The sequence below is a fragment of the Pungitius pungitius genome, unplaced genomic scaffold (assembly GCF_949316345.1).
Source record: "Pungitius pungitius unplaced genomic scaffold, fPunPun2.1 scaffold_109, whole genome shotgun sequence".
Lineage (NCBI taxonomy): Eukaryota > Metazoa > Chordata > Actinopteri > Perciformes > Gasterosteidae > Pungitius > Pungitius pungitius.
Window position 1 is genome coordinate 1 of NW_026909900.1, and position 24,729 is coordinate 24,729.

The 24,729-nt window shown below is 51.3% G+C and overlaps 1 long non-coding RNA gene across 1 annotated transcript; it reads left to right on the forward strand.

The window, feature by feature from the left end:
- Nucleotides 1-11,837: 11,837 nt before the first annotated feature.
- On the forward strand, nt 11,838-22,472 carry LOC134122779 (uncharacterized). The gene is made up of 3 exons (XR_009954293.1): nt 11,838-11,910; nt 15,370-15,471; nt 21,183-22,472. It is a non-coding gene; the product is annotated as an uncharacterized LOC134122779 (long non-coding RNA).
- Nucleotides 22,473-24,729: the final 2,257 nt, after the last annotated feature.

A 24,729-nucleotide genomic window follows, 5' to 3' on the forward strand; every position in this document is an offset into this window, starting at 1 on the left:
GCAAATGAGGTGGGGGAAAACGTGTCCGTGCTCGGCTAGGTCGGCAGAGTGAGTGCGACAATGCTTCACCCCCCTCTCAACCTCCCCCCCCACACACACACACAGTTAATTTAATGACTGCTTTCTCTAGGAGCAGCAGCCGTGGACGCGCTGTGACCATTCATAGCAGTTAAATGTCACAGAAGAGCAGATCTGTAACAACTTAAGTACTTTGCTTTAAAAACTTTTCACTAAGCCCCGCCTCCTGCATGTGATCAGGACAGAAGTCCGTAAAGTCTACAATACTGCGGACGTCCTAATGCTAGTTAATGACGCGGTAGCGCACTACGCTGATGGTTTGCTAATTGGGATGTAACGCTTCAGAACCCCCTTAAGAGTGTACGGAACGAAGTCGCGCAGTTGTCGTCACATGACCAGGGCTGGCCCGCTGCTGCGCCGCGATTGGCCCGGTCAGCGGGCGAGGGCGGGGGACTTCGCCAAAGAGTCAATCTGAAGGCAAGTGTAAGATAACACAGAAGAAGAATTGGAAATGTCGCTGTAGGCTTTTATTCTACTGTTGGTATTGTGTTACAATTCACTCCGAAACCCAGATTGACTTTCGCGGCCTCTTTGGCCTCGGGACCTTCAGAGCGCGGGTTCTAATTACAGCGCGGACTGTGGCTTTGCTGCTGCAGCACTCGCGGCCTCACCCAGGTTACTCCTGAGCAAAGCCCGTCAGCCGCTTAACGCTCCCAAGTTATTTCCGTCCGTGCTTCCTGCGGAGCGCCGACAGACCCGTGTTTGTCAACTCTTGCGACACGCTGACATTAGACGGGGCCTCCGGTCTGTTGCGCAGCCATTGTCTCCGCTGGAGCGAAACCACTCGGACGGTTACACAAGCCGAGCGGTATGCAAAAGAGAAACGGTGGTTAGATCTCAACCCGGGCGGGGCGAGGGAGGGAGGGAGGGAGGGAGGGAGGCGTTGAGGGAAGCTTTGGTTTTATAGCTCCGAGCCACAAGCCTGGCGTTGGCCATTCGACGGAGAAACACGAGAGGCTGAGACCCTCTCGCTATGAAGCCGCTGCTTCCTAAGTGGCCGGGATCGCACTTAAGTGCCTCTTGGTTCTGTTGATTTGGTTTCGCCAGGGTGCGTAAGGGTGGGGGTAGGGGTAGGGGAGGGTATAGGGGTGGGGGGGTATGGGAAATGTGTTAGCGTTTGTCACCTGACTGCCTGGCAGCTTCAGGACAACCAGAGTCAGTGTGAATGCCGAGGCTTGTCAAAAGACAGGTGCCGGCGCTGCTGCCCAATGCCTGCCGCTCGGCAGCTGGGACGGGGAGGGGGGGGGGGGGATCAAGTGCCTCGCTGCAGTCCTGAGGCTTAAGGCTGAAACATGGCCAAATGCGCCTGTGCATGAAGCGGCGTACCTTCGCACTTCCGCGATGCGAACACATTCTGCTGAAGTGTTCAGGTGAAGTTCAGCTGTTCTGTTACTTTTCAGCTTCCTTTTCAGTGGAGCTGGGGGGGAGGAGGGTGGGGGGGGAATCAAATGGAAAAAAAAAGTCTGTGCAATGAAAAGTTAATGGCCCACCGATCTGCACACATGCTATGATTACATCACTGCCGACTTGCGCCATGTGCTGGGGAGCTCCAACAATCACAAACTCCCAGTGTCAGAAATATGTAATTGTGTAACAATTGTTGCCTAATCCTTGATCAGAAAATCAACTAAATCCAATTTGCTTTATTCCGTTCTGGTCTGATAGTGAGTTTTCTCTCAGGATGAGTAACCATCAGATTCAGTCTCCGTTGCAAGCTTCATTGAACTCAAACCAGCCCGACTGGTAGATCCTCTCGTGAAAATGCCTCAACCACTACTCTCCGTTGAGATTTTGATGTCTTTGACTTTGTTGCGAGCAGTGTGGTGTTAAAGGGCAGCGCGGCCTCTCTCAATGTTACAACTGGAAAGTGGAACAGGAAACCCCCCCCCCCGCCCCCCTCCTGCTCCCCCCACCACTGCCCTCCTCTAAGGGTAGCGGAGCTGCACATGTGCCTGGGAGCCATTACTGTTCCAGTGGAAGTTCCACCAACATTTTTTTTTAATTCTCATTTTCTACACTCGCCTTCTGGATCCCCATTGGCTGCTCCACATATGCACACCGAGTCATGGTCTCCTCCTGATGCACCTCTCCGCTCCTTCCCAGATGCTTGACCGCCCTCGTGGGAGGACCACTGCCGGCTGTCCTCTCTAGTTCCTCACGCTGACTCAGAGAGAAAGAAAGGAAATGGCATGAAAGTGTTGTGGTGGAGTTGTTGCCGGGATGAGGCCGCTCACACTTTTTACCCAATGACAAACGGGTTGTACTTAAGAGAGATGGAGAAATCTTCAAAACCCGACTGTTGTCCCTTGACTCACTTTTAAGAGACGGACGCTTTCTCGGCGTTTTAAATTGGGCGTCTTCGTGCAGCATTCCACGGGTAGCCGACTTTTCCCACCTTACTGCGATGTCCTGCACCCGTTTTGGTATCGAGCAGAATAAGGGTCTGCTTCTCCTGCCCCTGATCACTGTGGCATTAAACACCCACCGCACGCTCGCCTTCTTCACGCCTTTTTGATCTCTGTCACAGTTGCTTGGCCAGGGGCACATCTGCGTCTCTGTCACTAACACCGCCACGACCCTGTAAACCCCCCCGTCAACCCGACCCGCTCAACCCCCCCCACCCCCCCTGTGCTTCCTTCCACTTGTCGCACAAATCCTGTTTTTCTGGTGCGCCGTGATTTAGCAAATAACATCAGTAATGATTCAATTGGGTATAAAGTAATTGAGAGCCGGCCTGCTTGCCATCTGTCTGGTGAGATTACCACTTTCTGTGTAATTAAACGTGTGACCTTGCAGCCGCGGAGGGAGGGGCCAGTGGGGGAGCCATTGCCAAAGAGCCAGGCCGTCTTATTTGAAGTTGGGGGAGGCCAGATAGGACTGAGGGTGGAGGGCGGGGGGGGGGGGGGGGGGAGGGCTGTTGTGGGGTTTTAAAAGTTTAGCCCAGCTGCTAAAGATAGCACAGGTTGATGTGAGATTAGGTGGCAGTCTGCTTTACATGGATGTGTCCTGCACGAGTACCCACTCACACACACACACACACACACCAACACACTCCTACGGGGCCCTTGTCAAAACCAGAGTCACCAAGCCTCGGTCAATTTGCCGATGCGAGAGGCGTCCCGCTGAAGTCGCCATGATCCCTGTGTGCATTCAGTGTAACCAGGAGGGTACGGAAGTGTGTGTGTGTGTGTGTGCTGTTCTAACTCTGATTTTATGGTGGTGTTGCTTTGACTCCTGAGGGTTGGTTTCTCTTGGACAGTGTCCAGAGATCACGGCGCCTGTTTCTCCTCAGCTCCCCTGCGAGGCCGACGTGAAGGGGCCCTGCGCGGCGCCCTGATTGGATTTCAGGCCTGATCTGGTTGTTTTGCGTTGTAAACAGGACACTAAAGACGGGGGAGATGGTGCGCTAATGAGTCTTTGTGTCTGTGTTTGTATGGCGGTTGGAGAGTGTGTAATGGGGGAGGGGGGGGGGGGGGATTTTATGTGGTTTTCAGCCTTTATCCCCTGCATCCTCCAGTGTGGGGTCACACACCCAGTCAAGAAGAGGAACTAAAACCCCCGATGACGTACGGAATCAGAATGTTTGTTTTTTTTAAGTGCGGGATGGATGGTTTCTTGCAAAACTTCCGTCCAGAGGCTCGGCTTGTTCCCCAAAACAAAAATAACCATTTTAATTACTATGGTTGTGCTGCGGCGTGGCTGGCAGGACCCGGCTGAGGTGGCACTGGCCACTGGGGATGGGGACGAGGTCTGGGCCGGCCTCCTTGGAAATTACAGGGTTGTTTGGAGGAGGAGGAGCAGCAGGAGGAGGCGGAAGAAGGTGGGGGTGGTCCACTCCGCGCTGTCAGCTATCCGGCTAGTTTCACCTTCGCCCTCTAAAGATAATTGGAAATGTATAATAATCGGTGTAATCTACGTTTTTTTTTTGGTTTCAAATTTCATCCTTTCCGTCAGAGTCCATCCGGCATGCAGAACAACTCCACTTTTCCTTTTTGAAAAACCATCCTCATCCTCAAGCGGACTCTATCTCCATGGCCCAATGCTGCTTTCCTTCTTTCTCTTGTGTTCTCCCTTTTAACCTCTGCAGCCATCTCTTGGCTCGCTGTTCTCTTTTTTCCCATCTCCCTCGCCCCACCCAGCAATCCCTCTCCCCTCTCAGTATGTGCTCTGATTACCCCTCCAAACTGGCAATAAGTTGATTGCTTTACAGAGATGATGTAAGCCTCTGCCCTAGGGTACATCAGGTTGGATTTCTCTCACTTTATCTTGTAAAGCCTAAATTAACAGCTGGTTTGGTTTGAGTTCTCCTGGATCTGACTAAAGGATTAGGCTTGGTTCTCATGCGAGTCAATCCGGTTTGATTTATTGCAGGTCTATCAAAAAAGATCAATGGGAGTCCTTTTGAAAGTAAATCCTTAATCGCTCTTTGCACTTACGTGTCATCATTGTGATTTTTTTCTTCCCCCCTCCTATCTCTCTCGCGCTCTCTTTTCTCCATTCTCACTACCTCATTCTTATTCTTCCCTTACACCAGCGCCTTGTCCTTTTTTTTATTCTATTTTTTTTTTTACCCCCCTTTATCCTCCCACACCCCGCCCAGCCCAGCCCAATCCGCGGCAGCGATCTGCCTCTGTCGATGGTATAGCGTCTCTCTGTTCTCATCAGGTATCCATAGCGAGGCGAGTCAGCCCTAAGCATGGCTTTAGCATCCTCTGGTTGGAATCACCTCCTCCCCCAATCGGCCCGTCACTCAGCGCCGGCTCGAGGTAACAAGGACGATTAAGAATTCATATGTTTGCTTGCCGTAACCTCGGACTTTCGGGAGAGTGAGTTGTTTGAGACGTGTTGAACTCTCAAATCTTTTTCTTTTTTTTTCCGATATCGGCCTCTCAGAAACCTCGTGGACGGGGTTCGTGCGTTGACCGCTGCTATCTTGCATCTTCTCTCCCTCCAGGCAAGGGGCCGCGCATGCAACCACGTGAAAAAACAAGTGCTGAACCGATTCTAAAAAAAATACACACGATCCTTACTTTTCTCTTGCACGCTCAAGCGCACGTGCGTCGATAAAAATGATGTAACACTCAAACGACGCCCTGCTGCACGCCGGATACCGAAGGGCCTAGACCAATGGCGTTGATTATTTGCTCATGAAGTGTAGGCCACATGTCCGCCCCAATCTCAATGAACGTTGTCCCAGAATACTCTGGAGTCCATTTTTCTCCACGGGGAGGGGGTGAAAAGGTCTCCAAGTCGATCAATGTCATATCCAGGTGTGTCCTCCCAGCGTGCTCGGCGAGCGCGATGGCTGGCAGCCTCGGGGTTGGAGGTGTGGGACTGGCTGTCAAGGGGTTGTTTGGGGGGGATGTGTGAGGGGTTTGGAGGGGGAGGAGGGGGAGGGATCCGCGGGATACGTGGGAAGGAAGGGCTTGCTGTCAGCCAGCTGGACCTCTTAATCCTACAGCCTTGGGGAAAGGGTGTGTGTGTCTGTGCGTGTGTGTGTGTGGATTGTGTTTGTCTCGCAGAGATTTGTCAAGTTTAGCACACCTCTGCTCCCCTCTCCGGCCCAGCTGAGCCCACAGTGTGCGTTGTGTGTGCTGTGCTTACTGCAGTCTTCTCTTTTAACGGCACGCCGCATATTGATGTCGAGACGACACAGCCTCTCGCCGCCTTGATGTTGGGAGAGGCGCTAGGGGGGTGGGGGGTCGGTGGAAGTGGTGGTGGTAGGGGGGGGAGAGGAGGGCCCCGCGTTGCTGGTTGTGGGTGGAGGTAGCTGCGAGGGCAACACACAACGGCAGCACCCCCGCCCTGTCTGAAACCCGCGTGTGTGCGCTCTGTCGCTCTACGACGTCACGCCGCGACTCGCTGGCTGATTGCGTCACCCCCTTGTCGTTGATTTGACACAAAACATCCTATTTAGCCACATTGCATCGAGGCTTTCCTCTCTCCCTCCCTCCCTCTCTCTCTCTCTCCCGCCCTCTCTCTCCCCCCTCTGCCCCACTCTCTCTCTCTCTCTTTTGGCGTAGACTTTTGCATATATCACGGGCTGGCAGGCTAAGAGCTTGGGACTTCCCCACGCCACACTCCGAGCCTTTGATCCTTTGCTTTGGAGGTAACATCAAAAGGAGAGGCATAGAAAGGCAGCTACTACTGTGAAGTTCAATGTTCAACTTGATGGCTTGGCTGAGGGCTCCCCCCTCTCCCCCACCTCCCGCTGCTCCCTCGATCCCTCCGCTGCATCCCTCAGCTGACAAAAACACACAGTTGTAGCAGGGTTTTTTCGCTTTTTTTTTTTATGTGTGTGTCTCTGACCTCACCTCCATATAACACAAGACCACCCCCCCCAGTAAAGACTCAGGTATCTATACAGACGTTTCCTTTTTGGTGCTGATAGGGAAAAGGTGCGGTTCCAGCCCGTCCCCGTCTCCCCTTTAACATGCAGCGTCCCTAAATTGCAGGTGGTTGCATCAATGGCGAGCCAGGGTCGCGATGGAAGCAGCAGCAGCGGCGGCGGCGGCTAAGGTTTAGCTGGAGGAAAAGGCCACTGCGCCACATTGTGCGTTCCGCGTCACTTCCGACTCGACGCGAAATAAAGGGACGTGTCAGAAAAACGCCCTCAGAGGAGAAAGCTTCCGTTCAGCCGCTCTGGCCGCACTCCCGCGCTTGCAAGCAAAAACAACAACAACAACGACAATAACGAACGGCCTCGACCCGAGTCTCTTACGCAGACTCTCGGCATAAGGCGGCGTCGGATGGAGCTACGCCGGAGTCGGCCGTATTTAAATGGCACAGGCTTGATGAAGGCAATCCAGGAAGCTGAGGTGCTCCACTAAATGCTTTTTCGGTCTTTCATGAGCATCCCTGTCTGACTGTGCCAATTAGCTAAGGCGTGTGGCCTGCTTTTCTTCGCCTCTTCCCCCCCCCCTCCCCCTCCCCGCTCCGACTCTCTCTTCTAGATAGGCGCTCTCTATCATGCTACTGCACACACACACACACACACACATACACCAAGCACACGTTTGGTGTATCATTAGCTTAGTGTGCGGGGAGGCGTGCGAGGCCGGGCTCTCCCCTGCCTTATCTCCATGTCAATCACAGCGTGTGTGTGAACATCAGTTGTAATGATCTCCATCCAGCCTGTCGGTGCGTGTTAGCGCCCGGCTTCCCTCGCCCCCGGAGCAAGCCGTTCCCCGGCTAATAGATGCAAAATTAAGCTGATCAATAGATGGCCTCAGCTCATTATTGACACGTTATCGCGGCGTGGGATTTTTCGTGCGGGGGTTTTTTCCGCGGCGCTTGCTGGAGATGCAAGGCGAGAAGGAGAAGGAGAAGATGAAGAAGAAGAAGGTAAAAAAAAAAGTTAGCCGACCGTCTCCCCCAAATGGCTCAGGCCATTTTGTTTCAACCCTGCAGTGATACTACATTGACTTAGTTGATTTATTCTTACTCAGTCTCATCCACGTAATATATTTCATGCTAAAGCTGTTTTCTATTTATCTTACTCGTCCTATTGGAAGACTAATCCCCCCCGGTCAGTGGTAGGAAATGAGATGGAGACTTTGTAAAACGCCATATTAAAGATTCATCAATAATTGGCATGTGTGCTGCTGTTTGTGTGGTGGGGAGGAGGAGGAGGGGGGGGGCTCTTATGGACGGAGCGCCACGTGATTGAGCTAAGTGGTAATTAAGCATGAGAGAGGTGTGTGTGTGTGTGAAGATGCTGTTGTGTGTGAAAAAAATGTGGGGATGCAGAGGCCAAGAGGGGAGGGTGGGGGGGCAGACAGAGTTGATTTGGAGGTGAACACTGAGGCCATGTGGTCAGGTTATGGAGGGCAGGGGGGACAGGGGGGCGGGGCGGGTTTCGCCTGACCCTCCTCAGGTCTTATTGTCACGGAAGCATCTCCCATTTTAATGAGCACCCAATAACCGAGCCCTTATTACTTATTTATTCATTAAGCTGCCGCGGCAAAGCGGCAGTGCCCCACTGTGTGTGTGTGTGTGTGTGTGTGCGCGCGTAATTGCTTGTGTGGGATTTTTCGTTTCCTTCTTTCGTGCGTTATGAAATCCTTAGTAAATATCATCCTTGCCTGAGAGCAACGCTAACTTATACTTTAAAGCTAATTGAACCCAAAACGGGCGGCTTAAAGCTTAGACGAAGTAGCCTGGATGGTCGGGCCGCTGAATCCATAAGCTGAACTCATATTTGAGTTGAGACCCTTAAAATCCTGGGCCCTGGGTACGCTGAGGGAGGAGGCCTCATGAATATGGAGAGCTGAACTGCTTCAAGGTGTATGTGCAAGTGTGAAAGAGACACAAAACAGGCCGGCTGGTTCTGGTCTTCGTATGATGCTTTTGTGAGGATTAATTGCCTGTTGCTGTGTGTGTGTGTGTGTGTGTGTGTGTGTATGTGATGCCTTGTGATTGATAAAGATGCGTAGGTGGAATTGTGTGATAGCGTACAGTGTTTTCACAGTGTCGGAAGTGTCTCCGCGAAGCCTGAGTGTACTCATGCGCTCCCTCTAAGGCATGTTTCATAGCTTCCTTATATCCAGTCTACCGTTTAACTAATTCATAGTGAACTCTCGCAGAACAAAACCAGACAGCCGACATCAAGGGCGGCGTTCCGCGCTCCTCCAGCACAATACCAAACACAGCGTTCCACCGGCAGAACGTGGGCGCTGCAATCAGCTCACTTTTCCTCCCTCAGCGGAGCTCAGCTGCTGCTCACATTTTTGCAACACGCCCCCAAAACCTCCTGCTTCCTGCAAAACAGAGGCAACGCACGCAGTGTGCGCACGGGTTGCCCCACCTCTTCCCCTCCTTACCCCTGGCCCGGCATTGCGTAAGGGCCTCAGGCACATCTATCCTTGCAGGCCTCGCCTGTTCACCTCCGTGGAGCCTGTAACTAGGTCAGTGTGTTCGGGAAGGTCCAGGGCCGGATCCGCCTACTTCCACTGAGCTGTAGGGTCCAAACAAGTCATGTTGAATGGCCGGGCCACGCTTTGCACGGGGGTGGGGGGGGGGATCTGTGGCAGCCTACAATTTAAAAAGAAAATATAAAAACACAAGTTTTAAGTTTTAATCATGGAGATTCTCCCCTCAGAATGAATGAACGACAAAATGTCCCCAAGACTGAACCAGTAAATCCAGTTTCATCAGATATCTTGTTACACGAATGACTGGCAATCTTCGTTGGGAGGAAAACAGAAGGATTTTATTATGTTGAAGATTTGATAAGGCACCGTGATACGACAGAGAGTTTGTGTTTATAACAATCAAATGAATGATTCTCGGTTTATCAGACCGTAAAAATGAGTTCTATGCAACTCTTCTTTTTATATAACTGAACCTCTGTATGTTATGTGACGACTATCCCCACTTTATACCGTACATTATGATCACAACTCCGGTAAGTTAGAGAAAGACGACTGAATGAAGCTGCCGGTAATGACCATCGGCATCCTAAGAACCAGCGGTTACAACCCACACGCCCTGTCACCCGAGTGGTCCGCGGTCAAGAGTCGCTTTACGGGTCGAGGAAGAGACGCCGAGAGGAACGGAACCACCTAGAGGGGGTTTCTGCGGCTCAGCCGGGAGCCAAAGGTGCCAGAGCGCCTGTTCATTAGCGGAGCTCACGAAGGAGCAGCCAGCTCCCTGCTGGCCATCACCCTCCCTGCCACAGTATTTATAGAGCAGCCAGGAGATCCTGTTAATGACCCGGGGAGAGCGACAGTGGGGGTAAAGGGAAGGAAGAAGTCAGAAATGGAACGCTGTTTACCCCCCCGAGGCTTGTTGAGAAGCCGGTGTTGTCTTGGACCGCGGTCATGTCACCCTCACACTTCCTCTGGGGACACATGTGCATCCAGGTGTGCAGTTTGTCGTCGCCTCTTTAGGCGCTTCATTAACAGGTCGATTTTCCGGCCCGAGCGTCTGACTCCTCCGTATTGTTCTGGACTTATTTGTCAGCGTGGCGTTTTTTTTTTCTTTCTCGCAATCCTATGAAACGTTTCGGTCAATCGGCTGATGTTTGAACAGCACATTTGTCCGCCTCTTGCAGAGTAAACAGCGTCGGAGCGAAGCCGTGCTTATGGCGTGAACTGGTGTTCAAGGGAGCGAAACCGAACTTCCAGAGCAGACGTGATAAAAGTTAGCGAAACGGATCAGCTCACAACTGAGACACCTTGTTGTTTTGTCTTGTACTGTCTGAGATAAGATCAACAACGGTTGTTAGTCAAGCCTGTTTCCATCGCCTCATTTCAAGGAGCTTGTGAAGTCTGAGGCCACGAGCGCATTCCCCTGCGTATGAAAGAGAAGCGCGTATGAAGGTGTGAGGCGGTTTCCCTGCAAGGGAGAGAAAGAAGGGGCGGGTGGAGGTGGAGAGAGTTGGCAAAGGGACTAAGGGTAGAGGAGGTGAGGAGGTGAGCAGGGGAGGCTTCGGGTTTGGGTCGGCCGCCCCAGTGCTGTCAGGGCCAGCGGAACCCCCAAGCGGTTCTGGCTTTGGAGTAAATATGGGCCCATTGGACCCCTTCCCCGCCCCAGGGCACACAAACCCCAGGCCTCCCCACATTCCACTTTTATTTTCCTGGTTGCAAAATGCCTCCGGCTATTGGAGCAGGTGGGGTGCGTGTGTGTGTGTGTGTTTTCTTTTCTTTAATATTAACTCATAAAATGTGCATTAGTAGAACCAAAGCAGTCCTGATGGGCTCTCTTGAGTCTGCTAACTTTCTCCTAATTCTGTCTGAAGACACACAAAATGGCGCGTGGGTAAGAGCACGCGTTCGCTCCGTCCGCATCGGGTCTCCCTTTTTAAAGGGATAGAATTGTAGTCAAACCGGACAACTAATCTCTTAATCCCGGTGCAGTTTACTTCTCCGAGCATTGAATGGGCTCCTCTTACTAGCCTTGATCATTTCAGACTTAAATAAAGCTCTTTAGCGGAGCGCTCTGATTGGTGTAATCTGCAAGCTGTCAATCCCATCTCCGAGCGCTCTCCCAGAGGACAGAGTGGGCAGGAGCGTTGTTGTTCAGGTGCGAACGGGCGAGTGGGCATGTTACAGTATGTTCAGGGGGGGGGCGGGATGTGGGAGGGGTTTCTGCGAATGTTCATGTGTTCTAGGTGACGGCTTTGCAGAGCAATGCCGTGTCCGCGGTACGAGGCGGCTGCAGATGGGCGGGACTCTCTAGGGCGACGGCCAGAGCTCTGACCCCAAGCTGCTGTCTGCCTGTCCGTCCGTCCCTCTGTCGTCTTCGGGCTCGTCTCCCCTCCTTTCATGGGCCCGGGATGCTCGGCTCCCCTCCTTTCATGGGCCCGGGATGCTCGGCGGTGCCCCGGTGGTCCTCTTCTTCTGTCCCTTCGGTGTTTGGGATCCACATTGGCAGACGAGGAGCTCTGCTTGTTTGATTGGTCCAGAGACTTCTGCTCTTAATCCAAAAGAAACAAGCCGGGGGGGGGGGTGTGCTCTCTTTGTCCGTCACTCTCACTGAAAAATGTATGAGTTCAACTCCTCCCCCTGTACTGCTCTTGTCAATACCTCGTATTGACGTTTGGTTAATGTTTGATAGGATGTGGAAAAAAGGGTTTTAGATTTGGGAGGATCAGAGTCTAGGTTTTAGGCCAAATTGCTTCCGTGCCAGCTCGTTGAATTCGTCTAACAGCCGCGCCAGGAGGAGCCCCCCCCCCCCCCTTTCAGTTGCCTCCGGCCCGCGCCGTCACCACCGCCACGAGCTGCGACACGGGCGACCAGGAACCCCCCCCCCCCACTCGGCTTGTTTGCAATGGTGGTGGCGGTCAGCGTGGATCCAGGCTAGCACTCTGTGACGCCGGACCTCACCCGGGTGAGTAGGCCAGCATGCAGATGGAAAAAAGCACCTGCTCCAACGTATAGTAAGAACCCGAGTGCTGGAAAAGAAAGTAGCGGATCAATTGATCCATTTTGTCGATGGGCTTTGGTGGAAGAATGCCACACTGAATTGATTTTGTCAGAGAAGAAAAGCAATTTAGAGACATGACCTTGGGACCCCCGGCTCGAGGAAGAGGCACACACTTGACTGATTGTTTAGACAAAGTGGTGAATATTCGTCATAGCCCTCGTAAACACCCCCCCCCCCCCCACCCCTCCAAACCCCCTTCCCGCCCACCCTTCTGGGCTTGGGAAAGCAGCGGAGGATAGGCGAATCGGAGCAGTGAGGGTGAGTTCATCCCTCTGTGGGGCTTTAGAGGACTCCCTTGTCTTTCACTTCATCAGAGACAATTGAGTCATTCAGCTCCCATTGTGAGGGCTGACCAGGCGAGGAGGGGCGCAGGGTAGGGGTAGGTAAATAGGGGAGGGGGGGGGCTGAAAAGGGAGAGGGGAGAAGGAAAAGCCTTCTGCTGCGCGACCCGGCGGAGCTGGAGCACAGCCACTGGGTGGCTTTTACAGGGTGGGTGTCTCTCAAGGGGGGGGGGGGTTGCGTTTGTGTGTGTCGTCTGTGTGTGTGTGTGGGGGGCAGGAAGAGAGACAGAGGCGAGGAGAGAGTTATCCTGGAACTCTGGAGCAATTTGTCACATTGGAATGGCTCTTGAGTTACCCGGGGGGCCCCCTCATAGCGGGAGAGTTTTCAGGTCGCAGAGTGTGTTGGGGGAGGGGCTTTGAGCCGGCAGAGAGAGGTCAGAGGTCGTGGCCTACTCAGGCCCAGGCGGTGCGTCAGTTAGCGGGCCTGGCGGGAGGGCGGGTGGAGGAAGAGGAGGGGGGGGGGGGGGGGGGGGGGGGGCGGAAAGCCCGCTGCTTGCCAGGGCTCGGTTTTCCTTGGCATGCTTGTAAAACCTGCAGCAGAGATTAGTGTGTGAGAACATTCCCAATAGCAGCCCTAAGTGGAGCCACTTGTGAGGGCATGCGCTGCACCACCCTCCCTCTCTCCGTAGTCTCCCAGTGTCTCTTCTCCGCATTCGGGGAGGGGGGGGTGTCACCTTCACGCTCCTTACCCACCTCCTCGGAACGACCTCCTTCCCCGGCTGCAGCTGTGTTTGAATATTTTGCATGTGTGAGCATGTGTGCACGTGCAATGGCAGGACTTTCCCATGGCTGGATTCACAACCCCTCCTGCCCCCCACCCCCACCAGCACTGCCCCGTCTTCTAGCCCCCCTGGCACCAATGGATACTGTCTTGAATTACCTCATACATGACAGCAGCCCCGTCACTCTCTTTGCTCCTCTTTTTACCGCTATGCCCCACCCCCCTCCCCCACTTCTGCGCCCCCCTCACCCCCATCCGTGGCAATTAATACCCAGTGTGGGGGGTCCATAAAAAACCCCACAAGACCTCAACGGTGGAGTTTTTACAACCTTTCCTTTTTCCACTTTCAGGACATACAAACAAGCATAAACAAATCCCGCTTTTAAGCAATAAAATCTGTCTTGGGGAGGGGGGGGGGGGGGTTGTGAGTGCGTGGTAGTGGCGGAGAAAGACCAGGATGCAAAGCGGTTCTTTATATCTTGCGCCGGCTGTGACGGAGGACATGGAGTCAATAACTCCCTCCAGCGTCGTCCACTGGCAGGCACCCCGCGGTGAACTCTTCGCTAATTACCACTCATTTAGACACAGTCTCAGGAAGGGTCGCGACACACTCACCCTCCGACCATCTCTGACAAACACACACACACACACACACACACACACGCCGAGAGAGAGAGTCAGAGTCATAGCGAGTTCTGTGTGCACTTTGTCAATGGTTCCAGAGAGGTTGCAATTAAGTTATTATTTATTAAACGGCAATGCCTAAACCTCGGTGCCAAAATTCCAAAATATGATCTCGGGCTCTGGGCCAACAACGATGGAGAGATTATTTGAAATAAACATGCCTTTCTTTGTGTAATCATTGCACAGAACATCGTGCTCCCAATCACTCACGGTATATGATTGAATAAGGTTCAGAAAGCATATTCAAGTGGAAAGAAGAGTTTAGATTTCTTGATCATGTTGAAGGTTTCATATGTGCACACGGCATCAGGCCCGAGTCCAAGTTCACCTGTCAGATGAAGGCTCATTTTAAATGACTTCCTTCATCGCTCCAATTGAAGTATCTGTGGCACCAAGGTCACACAAGGACAGGGCCGAGAGCAATATTTGACTTTAATGTCACTCAATAGTTTCTCCTCGTCACATACTTTTAAGTACTACGCCCATTCCAAAGGCCTCCGAGTAGGGCTGTGCCAAAAATCCATATCACGGTATTTAGATAGATGATGACTGATGGTATCCCGGTATGTATTGTGAAGTATCGCTCGCAACTGGCCGGAGTGTTAGCTTGTTAGCTTGTTAGCTCGTTAGCTAGTTAGCTTGTTGTGGCTCCTAGTGTTGCCACCAGAGGCAATACCAGCAGGTCGACAGACTGCAATAAATCATTTTCTGATCTAATGTAAGTTACGTTGGATTTTCCAAAACCAAAAAAAAACTCCAAACAGTTACCATCTCAGGTAACGCCAGTTGTTACAGCGTAACACTGGAATGAAATTCATAGCGTACGGAAATCTCATACCGGTGTAACGCCCTGGCAGTTTGTAGGTGGTTGTGACATCGACAAGCAAAGTCTGGACCGCATACTACAGCAAGGTCAAAGGCTGAGTTATCCGTTCAGAATGCGCTTTCTGATTACGGGAAGATTTATACTGTGGGGTAGATTACATCTACATGAATTGAAACTATTTTAGTTTAGAGCAGTAAACACGGCACATGTCATCAAACTTAAATGACTCCACTAAGTCGATAACATAGACAGATGTTTCTCATGACCCTTTATTCTGCTTATCTGTGTGTGTGTGTGTGTGTGTGTGAGTGAGAGAGAGAGAGACTTCTAATGGAGGCCAAGTCAATCATTTATGGGAGCAGTCAGGAGGTTTGGCCCCAGAGGAGCGTGGTGAGACGCCACGCTTTAACCTTCTTCACGGGTTCCAATAAAAGTCAGACAACGGTCACATTTATGACATTAGGTCACCCTAAAGCCGCGAGCCGTGTACAGTACCTTTAACCTGTGCCCTCCCCCGGCTTCAAATTAGGGACTTTATGTAATCCAAAAACATCCGTCAACTACTTTTTTTAAAGGAAATAAATCTTCAGAATTTACCAATGTGTACCAATTTGGTCCTCCTGCCGGACGCTCGTACCCTTCCACCCCTCAGCCTTAAGATCTTTATTTGCTTTTCCACACCTATCAAGAGATGTTGTCTACCCTTTCCACGTCACATTACATGTGTGTTTTGCTTTCTGCATTGTTAACGTGTTTTGTTTCTTTCTTTCCGTTTCCTTTCTACCATCTAGTACCTACAGATGAAATGGCCCCTGCTAGATGTTCAACAAGGAGGTCTCCAAAGTAGACAAGCACTTAAAGACGCCAGGTCCCCGTCACCGGCACACATCGTTGTAAGTAGCACTCCGCCCGGTACTTTTCTTCTTTCACCAGCTCCTCTTCCCCCTACTCATGACAGAAAAGACAAACCGAGCCCTGCTTTTCCTCTTCTCGCTCACCCCGAAAACCTCTTTTAGGCATCAAAGCCCTCCCATTTCCCCCCCAATGAATAGACCTTTCGGTTGGAAAGAATCCACATTTGTTTGCATTCACCCTTTAAATCAGCCACTAACACGCCTACACAGTTTTTTTTTTTTTTTTTTTGTAACCTTGTTCTTTATTACGGGCAAATTGTGACGATGGAATTTGCTGAAAGTGGACCGTTTGTCTGTTAGTGACCGGGAGGCGGGTGCAGCCGCTTGCTTGCAGGATTATGGAAAAAAAAAAAAAAACAAGGCCGGGCGGCTAAAATCCCGCATTTGAGGGTTAGTGTGGGCGTCCCTTCAGCACCGATGACCCCCCCGTCCACGCAGTCTGGCAGGAGAGTCGGCCCCCGGACGGCCATAGGGGCGCAACGCAGCAGCACCCATCCCGGGGCGGGTCAATGTCTACGAGGCACGCAGCTCCACACGAGCGGGAACTCGGTGGCTGACTAAAAAGCCGTAAAAGTTTTTTTCCGGGAGGTCAGCAGAGAGGTTGAGCGCGAGGAGGTGTGCGCATGTGGTCACAGGGTTAGAGAGCCAGGAGAAAAATCAATGAGTGTGAGGATCGGGGGCAGGATTAGCGAGAAGATCGTGAACGACCCCGTAAACCGGTTGTTACTTTTCTTTCTTTCTTTTTTTTTTTTAACAGCCATCTTCATGAATACAATAACTTGTGCGGTAAGCGTTCCTTGCTCGGGCTTCTGCTTCTGCACGTCAGCAGTCGCCATAGAGCACGGCAAACACATTTTTTTATCACACACATTACGCCATGTCCCTCCCTGAGTCACTTTTGACATCTGATCAGTTTACTTTTATGGCGTGTAATAAATACCGCCTCCAAAAAACAGGCCTCCTTGGTATCCTGCCCACTCGAGTTAAGCACGTCTTAAAATAGCAGGAGTCGACAGGGCTGTTTATTTGAAACAGAACCCTCGTCAAAAAGTTGCGTTTAAGACAAAGAGCTCGCGACGAGAGCGTTATTGTGAACATAACAGGCCCAGCTGAGGCCCTCCTTATCTTTCCCTGCGATGCTCGTGTTATTTTTACACCAAAGAGTTCAGGGGCCTATTCTCACTCTTGTTATTTTGGGAGACGCCGAGAAAAGAGCCCCGACTCCCAACGAAAGCATTAAACTGGTCGTAGGCAGCAAAAGCTGCAGGTAAATACTTGCGGTTTTATAGCTGAGTCATGTGGCTGTAAATACTTATCAGCTCACATGCACTCTTACGGTTCCATTTTATAGGAAGTTGGAGAACGACAGTAAAGCGTTGCAAACTAAAAAAAAAAAAAAAGAGTTCCCAGAACGCACCAATGATCATTTTTACGGACAACAATTTATAATACTTTTAAATATTAAATATTATACTTTTTCACACAAAGTTGCAGCCCAATGCAAGCAGTCAGGCATGCAACACTAAGAGGCTCGGATAAAAAAGAGGCAACGGCGCAACACAAAGTGGCTGCAGGGTAAAAAAAAAACTAATTAGAAACAACAAAGATAGACAACCGGTCAGATGGAAACAGTACGCACGGAATACAGATCCACTCACACCCGCACAGTGTGGGGACCGCGCCCAGTGAAGATTATGAAAAGATTATGCAAACATGAGGTGATGATTAGCACGTGGTGAAAAAAACCCGTTGGCGAAGGAGTCATTGGCATCGCGTTCATTAATTGTTATTATGTCACATAAGGACGACAGGACAGTCAAAGAGCGAAGGGTGGGGATTTGGCCACAGTCTGGATCTCATAGTTTATGACACAACATAGTTATGTCCAGACTCCAATACTTATAGTAAGGTTCCTTTGCCTTTTCCTTTTTTTAAAGAACCTTCAGTTCCAAAGCGGAAGACGAAAGCAACGCGGAGCGCCTGTTTAACCCACCTCCTGATTAGTACTGACACTGATCAATAGGAGAGAATACATTGTAATGTTAGTGGGCGGGTTGGCCTGGGCCCCGGCGCGATCTGTCTGATGAGAGTAACAACGCGTGCTGGTGAGATCAGAGGAGCTGCACAGGCGCTCGTCTCTCGCCGTTAGTAGAGGCGGGCGATCAAACCCGACGTGAAACGCAGCTCGTACGGTTGCCTGCTCGCTCCGACATCCGCCCCGGACGGAGAAGGAGGTGCGATGGAATGTTTCCCGGGGTTTGCGTCATGCCGGCCGCCGTTCGCAATGACCTCACGTGACCATTCCGCCCCCCGCCGACGGTCTCGGTCCCGTTCAGGCGAGCTGCTGGAAGATCAGCTGAGGAAAAAAAAAAAAAAAAAGGAGGGGAAGTGGCCTCAGTCTGTGTGGTCTTTGTGGGGGCGCGCTGCGTGCCCCCGGTTTCACCGAGCCCCCGGAGGGGGCCGGCCGGCGGCCTTTGAAGTGCCCGACCGCCCCCGCGGGCAGCCTCAAAACCCGCCGCCGCTGAACTTTTATGCCATTGGCCCGAAAGTTATTCAATATTTATCCACCTATTGATGTGTATTTTTTGGAGGCAGAGGGTTCGAGAAGCGCTCCCGAGGGTTCGGGGCGTGAACAGTCGCTGTCGACTTTTATTGTCATGTTTGAATTTGCCATGGCGGACTTGAAGAGGACTTTGTGGATGGCGAGAATTAGCAGGAAGCAGGTGGTCAAATTTAGCGAGCTGTGTACCACACACACACACACACACACACACACACACATAATATTTCCATCCATTATTTAGAAAGTGATCAGTGCCCCAGTAACACAACATAACATAGCAGATTGTTTGGTAAATCCAGTACTTAGCATGTGCGCGTGTTGATGGCATTAACAGCAGTGCGGTGAGCGCAGGCTCGTGTGTCGCTAATAACATCATGACATCATGACATTGTTTGACTGGAAGCTGCTGAAGGCCCTCATCTCCGAGTAATTTCTGATCCATAAACAACACGGCCTCTTGAATAACGCGTGTCCCGAGTATTCCAAGTATTCTAAGAAAGTAAGCTGCGCTCATTGGATCCCGTTTCTGAAGTTACCGTTCTGGGAATTGGGGCAGAAACATGCAAATGTTAAGAGCGCACACACACACACACACACACACACACACATTACTTTCCTGACATTCACGTGCATTCACGCGCTCACACAGCCTTAGAGTCTACAGCCTTGTCCTGACTGAACAATGTCTCCATTGTTTTGTGGGCTTTCACTGGCAGCAGGGGACGGCTGGAGTGTTAACCATTTCCCAACTGCGCCTCACTGCGCGTTATTGTGTGTGTGTGTGTGTGTGTCAGAGGTAGTGAAGCATGGCCACAGGGACGCAGAGAGGGAGGGCACTTGCTCCCCAAGTGTATGGTAATTAGTGCAGAGGAAGTGATGGAATCTGGCCATTTTTATGGCCTGCAGGACCTCCCACCTTCGCCTTTACAACCACCCGACATACTTATTCTATCGGTCTTGTTTCTGGCTTTGTGAGAAGAGCTCATGTGTTTTTGACATTATAAAAAAAAAAAAAAAATGAATAAATTGCGCCTTAGCCAAGCGTTTGGAAAAGAAAACGGCACATCCAGGACCCCCCCCCCGCACGCGTGTTTCCGTCCATTTCAGAGCGACGGGGATAAAGGGGGCTTCCTGGAGTCTGAATGGGCCGTGCACCTGGGCTTAGCAGACAATCGCCCAGAACTCTGGGACGCTCGGCCTCCTCGAGCTGCTAATGAGCGACCCGGCGGTCAGCCGGCGCCACCCACGCACCTGGAAGGCTTATGCCCGACCTTAAACTGCTATGCCTTTTCCAAATGCCCCCCCCCCCCCCGCTTTAGTCCTCTTTCTGCACATGCTTCCATCCAGCCGTAACCATAGCCGTATAGGATTGCTATTTCCCAGTTGTCATTGGCGATTTGGAAATCTTAAGCTAATCTAAATACAAGCTGCGTTCCTTTTAGCCGCGCGATCCCAGACCTCAGACAGAGGTCCGCTGTGCCGTGTCACCCCCCCCTCCCAGACGAGACGTTTGTCCGAGGGGTCGCGCTGACATCACCGGCGCGGGGCCAGAACCCGAGGCCGTCGAGACGTGGCGTCAGGCCCCAGAGAGCCGTGACACTGAGGATGAGAGCAGCTCAGTCATCGGGGGGTGGAGGGTGGGGAGGGGGGCTTGTCCCCACAGACAGTCTCCTCAGTGTTGGCTTAGTCAGCAACGGGACGGCGCGATGACTCGAGAGTCTTCTCGCTGCTCTCTGGACTTCAAACTCTACACGGGGGAAAAACAACATTTTTGTATTAATTGTATCGGGGGGGTTTTGAATGGACGAAAAAAGCATCGTAACAGCGCCTCCCCGTCACAACGTTTCACCACAGGGAACGTGAACAGCAGTATTTTTTTATCCATTGACTATTGTGTGCGCTTGTTGTGTGTGTGTAAATAGCTCTCGGGCCATTGTCGTCTATTTCCCCCCCCCCCCCCCCGCTGTGCTATTTGACCGTTGGATAACCTGTGTGAACTTAAACTGCCCCGGGGGGAATGTGTGACTCCGTGTCGGACGTGCACATTTTGAAAGGGATCGCGTGTGTGTTTGTATATCTGTGCGTGCGTGTGTGTGTGTTCCCTGCAAAGCCGCAATGAAAAGTTATCTAGCCGACCCCGGGGTCGAGCACCAGCACAAATAGGACCCGGGGATCCTGCAGAGGAAGCGACCTGCGCAGTAGCTCGTAGGTCCCGCAGCCCTTCTGCAAAACCAAACCTCCCCCACCGCGTCCCCCCCCCGCCTGTTCCCAGACTCCCAGTAGCACGTCCTCCTCCTCCTCCTCCTCCTCCTCCTCCCCAGGAAACCAATAACTCCATTCCCTTATTTTCTCCCTCTTTCTTCCTTCCCTGTCCTCTTATCATCTGACATTTCTAAGAAAGTTCTTTTGCTCCTCCAAGCAGTAGGTGCAAATCTGCCATGTTAAACCTTACGAAGAAACGTGTATTTGAGCAGCTGTTTAAGCACCAAGCAGTTCACAACGTCCATCCTGGTGCACACAGTGATGGGAACAGCAGACATGAGCTCTCCGGGGACCCGTAGTCAGCACACTGTCCAGCTCCCATTTACTTCATGACGACTCCCGACATTCGGGCGACGTCATCTTCTCCTCTGTGTCGGGCACCTGACAGTGAAGGGCTTAAAAGCTTAATGCCAATAAACCGGCGCCCGGAGCTTTGTGGTGACAGCGGATCCCCGGACCAGCCCAGCTGCCCGTGAACATCTCTGGAAGGTGTGGACGGCGAGGAGGAGCAATGTTCTAGCAAAGTGAAAGGAATGTTTAAACAACCAGCCATGTAGCCAGTGCACAGGCAGTGTTCTCCCCTCCTATCTGTGATACGATTAATAATAATGTGGCCCAGGAGAGCGCTGAGCCAGCACAGACGAGGTAGTCGTTTAAATAAGCAAAAGGCCAGGGGAGGCATTCTTTCCAGGGATGAACACGTTTCTTTTTGCATAAAAACCTGGCCAGCTAGAATTGTGTGCAGATGTTGCTGTGTAAATGTGTGTGTGTGTGTGTGTGTGTGAGAGAGTTATAGAGAGAGGGATTGAGAGACGGAGAGCTGATATAATTGTGTGACTTGGGAACATCCATCTTTGCCTTTCAGGGGCCCTTCTGCTGGGAATTCCCCGGACAGTCAGATCTGAGCCTTCACCAATTTCATTTGGTGAGAGACCTTTGAATTCCAAAAATATCTTGTTGGATTTTTTTGGCTGATTCTACACGCAAATTAACAAACTGATAATTGATGATTTTTAAACAAAAATAACCTCCATTCTGGTGATGATGATGATGATGATGATTGTGTTGATGATAATGCTGATAATAATCATGCTGTAATGTGCTTTGTGCTATGATCCAGTGCTGCTGCTTTGTTGCTGGTGTGCTTCCTAATGTCTGAAATCAGGTGACGGGATGTTTGTCGCGGAGGGATGTTATATTTACATTTGCAAGAGCTGACTTCAAAATTGTGAACACCCGCTGGGGGAGTCAGGGTGTTTGCTTGCGTCCTCCTTGTGCGGCTGTTAACTCACTCCTTTGTGTGTCGGATTTCTATTTGCCTACTTGATCTGCCATGTGACCAACCGGCCTCTGTTTCTCTGGATGGTCGGTCCGCGTGTCATAATGCCGACATCAGACCATGTGTGTTTGGATCGAGTTAACCTGCAAAGTACAAAAGCAAAGCCAGTCTAGATGTCTTCCAAGAGGACTTCAAACCGGGCTTCAAAAGGGGGCGGCCCGTGATCGACTCGTTGCTGTTTGCACACTCTGCAGGGCGTTTGTGGCCGGTACATAAGTCAAAACAGAAAAGAAGGATAAATCCCGCCCGAAACATCTATTTACCTGTTTAGGGTTTTTTTTTTGTCGAAGAGGATATGAAAGAAAAACAAGTAACAGCAACAAAAAAAAACACCCAAATGCTTCTGTCAACACGCTGCCGGCTCTCCTTCTTTTATACAAGCGCCTTTGCAAGAACTTGTTTGACGAGGTCTGGCACGATCACTGCTGGGTGTGCCGGTCTTTCTGCGTGTGTGTGTCTGACAAGCACACCTTTGTCTCCGCCGGCCCGCGTGCCGCCGCCGTCACCGCCGCCGCCGCTGCTGCTGAGAGAGAGAGAGAGAGAGAGAGAGAGAGAGAGTAATAAAACTTTCACAACGATCCGGACACAGTCGGTTCCTGGGTTCAAGGTCCAGGAAGCGTTGTTGACAAATAATCCCATTTTACGATGGACCACTCCTAACGGGGCCGACGCGACCTCCGGGCCCAGCAGCGGGCCACGGGCGCTACTGTACTGACGCCGGGGGCCGTTTCACAGGGGAACTTGTTTTGACAGGACTCCAGGTGTCTCATTGTTGGGCCTCGCATGGTTCAACAGATTTACCAATTAGCACTGGGATGAGGGGGCAGGGGAGGGGGGGGGGGGGGTGAAAAACCCAACGGTGGGAGGAGGAGGGAGAATGGAGATGCAGGCGGGTTTGTCCAAAGGAATGAGGCTTTGAGTGAGAGGCGCTGCTGGGGTGGGGGGGGGTTGTGACCATACGGCGATTCGTGACCTCTTTATTTTTTTTTTCTCCCCCCCCTCTCTCAGCATCAGGAGCTCGCATTCAGAGCTGCGCCACAAAGCGTGGGGGAACTTTGTAGCAGAAGAATAATAAGGAAGTAGAAGGAGAAGACTTGTCTCAACACACACACACACACACACACACACAGAATGTTCTAGATGAAGTATACCTTGAGTCATTTGCTACAGACAAACTCCTGACTCTTGCCGACCAATAGCAACAAAGAATTTTACAGCAATAAGCAGCCTCAAACTGTGCTAGCGGAGGAGCAGCTGGGAGGCCTGGGTTCACGATGCCGTTGTCCCAGTTTATTGCTACACTTGGACTGGAAGTGGGGACGGATGAGGGAGAATACGAAGCCCCGCCTCTTCCACCCTAGGACAAATCACAGTTATGGATGAACACACTGCTGCAGTCGAACTTGAACTGTGTCACTGTGTGTGTGTTTGTGTGTGTGTGTTGAAGACGGAGGAATGCTGAGTGATTCCAGAGAGCACTTAAGCCGCCTTGAATCCAGTTTTGTGTTCCCACCCCCGTTATAACAGGACAGGGGCTTCTCTTTGGAGTTTGCAGGGGTAAAACACTGGGTTTCTGCTTTCTGGGTCATTTAGCATCCTCCTCTGTCACCTTACTCATATATTCTAAAAAAATATATATATATATTCCGGTTTGTCAGGCCAGCCCAAGCGAGACTATCCCCCCCAATTTATTTGATTTTGTTCCTCTCGACAGTTCCGCTGAAGACCCATCTGAACTTTTCCTGGATTTGATCGCCTCCGGTTTTGATGTGCATGTTGTTATTTTCTCCTTCTGAGAGTGTGTAGTCAACGGTGCCCGAGTGCCGGCTCCTTATTTTTTTTATTTTTTTCCTACACAGTCACTTTCTTTTGAGGACCCCCACCCCACTATCCCACCTTTACATTTTTTTAAATAATTTCTTCTGAGTCCTGGAAGTTTGAGACACTTCCTGCAATTTGACGCATGCTTGCGCATACCTGGGGGCAGGTGTGCACATGCCTTCCTGTTTACTTATCCGGCCCAAAAATGTTACACATGTGTTTAAACGCCACTGAAATCGGTCAGGTGAGAGCAGGAGGGAAAAGGGACACCATTGACTCTGTGAGATTAAGGAGGGTCAACGTTTTGGACGCTTGGGAGGAGGAAATGAACGACTAATGAGTTGTTGTTTTTTTTCCTCATAAGCAAGACGCGCGGTGGCAGACTACGAAAGATGCAGAAAAATGCATGCTGGGAAGATGGGAAAATAAACAAGCCTGTCACCAAAGTTGGGGAGAATCCTCAGTGCCTGTCAAAACCGCGGGCTCCCATTTCATACATTATTAACATTACCTAAACGCATTATCTGTGTATTTATTCACTCGTTGGTCTTGTTAACATCCTCCCGGAGTAAGATAAACAGCGCCGGCCAGGCTGCCCTGTGTGACAGTTGTGTGAGCCATTTGAATAAAAAGCGTGATTGGAGCGAGACGGGACCGTCTTCCGGGGTGGACACCGGGGCGTCCCCTCCAGGCTCATTAGGGGACAGTGAGGCGACATTTACCGGCCCGTCTGCCCGTCTTTGAGCGCCCGGCGCCCCCTCATCTGCAGCACGCTCCGTTCCTCCGCAACAAGACGCCGCCGCCGCCTGCACACGACTCTTCGTACTTATTTAGTTTGTGTAGACAGAAAAAACTCTCAAACATGCGGCTTGTCCACAGAAATTTGGCAGCTTTTGTTGTAGTTTCTCTTACACTACTGAAAAAAAGCCTGGTACTTTTTTTTCTTCTTCTTTTTTTTGTTGGTATTTTTTTCCGCACAGACATCACAAATGGATATTTTAATTGGAACTTTTGGCACTGTCTCCATCTTGTGTTGGGATGGCAGACAAGTGAGTGGCTGGTAGGGGCCGGGGGGGCTGATTGGTGTGTAGCGAGGCGCGCCTAAATCACCCGGCAGCATGAATAGCTGCTCGCTCGGTTCTCACTGGCTCTCACTGGAATCCACTGCAGTCTGGAATAACCAACAAAGGGACGGGGAATACCTCCTGCTTCCTTGAAGCGTGACTCCTTTTTGTTTCAGTTTACTTGCCCT